The sequence below is a fragment of the Penaeus chinensis genome, chromosome 26 (assembly GCF_019202785.1).
Source record: "Penaeus chinensis breed Huanghai No. 1 chromosome 26, ASM1920278v2, whole genome shotgun sequence".
Taxonomy (NCBI): domain Eukaryota; kingdom Metazoa; phylum Arthropoda; class Malacostraca; order Decapoda; family Penaeidae; genus Penaeus; species Penaeus chinensis.
In genome coordinates this window covers 12,386,014-12,388,513 of record NC_061844.1, presented here as the reverse complement: position 1 = coordinate 12,388,513, position 2,500 = coordinate 12,386,014, and positions in this window count along the sequence as shown.

The window sequence follows — 2,500 nt, the reverse complement described above, 5'->3', positions numbered from 1 at the left end:
AGAAGGAGGTGGGGAAGAGGGAGGGAGGTCAAAAAGAGAGGAAAGAGAGGGAAAAGAGGAGGGAGGAAAGAGAACAGAGGACGGAGAAGAAGGGTGGGTAAAGATAAAAAAGGGAGGGAGGGAGAGAGAGTAAGGGAGGGAGGAGATGGGAGGGTAGAAAGGGAAGAGAGAAGAGAGAAACCAAGAGGGCTGGAAAGGTAGGGAAAAAAGAGAAGGGGGAAGGAAGGAATGGGAAGAGGAAAGAGTGAAGAGGAAAGAGGGTAGAGAGAAAAGGAAGAGGGAATGGAAGGGAAGGAAGAGGAGAAGGAGGAAAAAGACAAGATGCGAGAAGGAAGAGGAGAACAAGCAAAACAAGTGAAGAGGAATGGATGAGAGGAAAGAGAGGGAAGAGAGGGGAGAGGGGAGGGAACGAGTGGGAAGAGAGGGAAGAGGGGAGGGAGCGAGAGGGAAGAGAGGGAAGAGAGGGAAGAGGGGAGGGAGCGAGTGGGAAGAGAGGGAAGAGGGGAGGGAAGAGAGGGAAGAGGGGAGGGAGCGAGAGGGAAGAGAGGGAAGAGGGGAGGGAGCAAGAGGGAAGAGAGGGAAGAGAGGGGAGAGTCGAGAGGGAAGAGAGGGAAGAGGGGAGGGAGCAAGAGGGAAGAGAGGGAAGAGAGGGGAGAGTCGAGAGGGAAGAGAGGGAAAAGGGGAGGGAGCGAGAGGGAAGAGAGGGAAGAGGGGAGGGAGCGAGAGGGGAGAGTCGAGAGGGAAGAGAGGGAAGAGGGGAGGGAGCGAGAGGGAAGAGAGGGAAGAGGGGAGGGAAGAGAGGGAAGAGGGGAGGGAGCGAGAGGGAAGAGAGGGAAGAGGGGAGGGAAGAGAGGGAAGAGGGGAGGGAGCGAGAGGGAGAGTCGAGAGGAAAGAGAGGGAAGAGGGGAGGGAGCGAGAGGAAGAGAGGGAAGAGGGGAGGGAAGAGAGGGGAGAATCGAGAGGGAAGAGAGGGAAGAGGGGAGGGAGCGAGAGGGAAGAGGGGGAAGAGGGGAGGGAAGAGAGGGGAGAATCGAGAGGGAAGAGAGGGAAGAGGGGAGGGAGCGAGAGGGAAGAGAGGGAAGAGGGGAGGGAGCAAGAGGGAAGAGAGGGAAGAGAGGGGAGATTCGAGAGGGAAGAGAGGGAAAAGAGGAGGGAGCGAGAGGGAAGAGAGGGAAGAGGGGAGGGAGCGAGAGGGGAGAGTCGAGAGGGAAGAGAGGGAAGAGGGGAGGGAGCGAGAGGGAAGAGAGGGAAGAGGGGAGGGAAGAGAGGGAAGAGGGAGGGAGCGAGAGGGGAGAGTCGAGAGGGAAGAGAGGGAAGAGGGGAGGGAGCGAGAGGGAAGAGGGGGAAGAGGGGAGGGAAGAGGGGAGGGAAGAGAGGGGAGAGTCGAGAGGGAAGAGAGGGAAGAGGGGAGGGAGCGAGAGGGAAGAGAGGGAAGAGGGGAGGGAGCAAGAGGGAAGAGAGGGAAGAGAGGGGAGAGTCGAGAGGGAAGAGAGGGAAAAGAGGAGGGAGCGAGAGGGAAGAGAGGGAAGAGGGGAGGGAGCGAGAGGGGAGAGTCGAGAGGGAAGAGAGGGAAGAGGGGAGGGAGCGAGAGGGAAGAGAGGGAAGAGGGGAGGGAAGAGAGGGAAGAGGGGAGGGAGCGAGAGGGGAGAGTCGAGAGGGAAGAGAGGGAAGAGGGGAGGGAGCGAGAGGGAAGAGAGGGAAGAGAGGGAAGAGGGGAGGGAGCGAGAGGGAAGAGAGGGAAGAGGGGAGGGAAGAGAGGGAAGAGGGGAGGGAGCGAGAGGGAAGAGAGGGAAGAGGGGAGGGAAGAGAGGGAAGAGGGGAGGGAGCGAGAGGGGAGAGTCGAGAGGAAAGAGAGGGAAGAGAGGGAAGAGAGGAGGGAAGAGGGGAGGGAAGAGAGGGAAGAGGGGAGGGAGCGAGAGGGAAGAGAGGGAAGAGGGGAGGGAAGAGGGGAGGGAAGAGGGGAGGGAAGAGAAGGGAGAGGGGAGGGAAGAGAAGGGAGAGGGGAGGGAAGAGAAGGAAGAGGGGAGGGAGCGAGAGGGAAGAGGGGAGGGAGCGAGAGGGAAGAGGGGAGGGAAGAGAGGGAAGAGGCAAGGGAAGAGGGGAGGGAAGAGAGGGAAGAGGGGAGGGAAGAGAGGGAAGAGAGGGAAGAGGGGAGGGAAGAGGGGAGGGAAGAGGGGAGGGAAGAGAGGGGAGAGGGGAGGGAGCGAGAGGGAAGAGGGGAGGGAGCGAGAGGGAAGAGGGGAGGGAGCGAGAGGGAAGAGGGGAGGGAGCGAAAGGAATGAAGGGAGGGAGCGGGAGATAAGGGAAGCGTCTGGCTCTGGTTTCGTCAGTCCATTACCAGCCGCCGGTCTGGACGCACACCCCGCCTGGCTAATCCGGGGAAGTGAATCCAAGCGCTCAGAGGAAGTCTTACTGACGACTCGTGTGTGCTGGTGTCTGTTTTTATGTGTGGTGAACCGGGTATTTTTAGTGTTTGTTTTGTGTAAGTATTACTATGTAT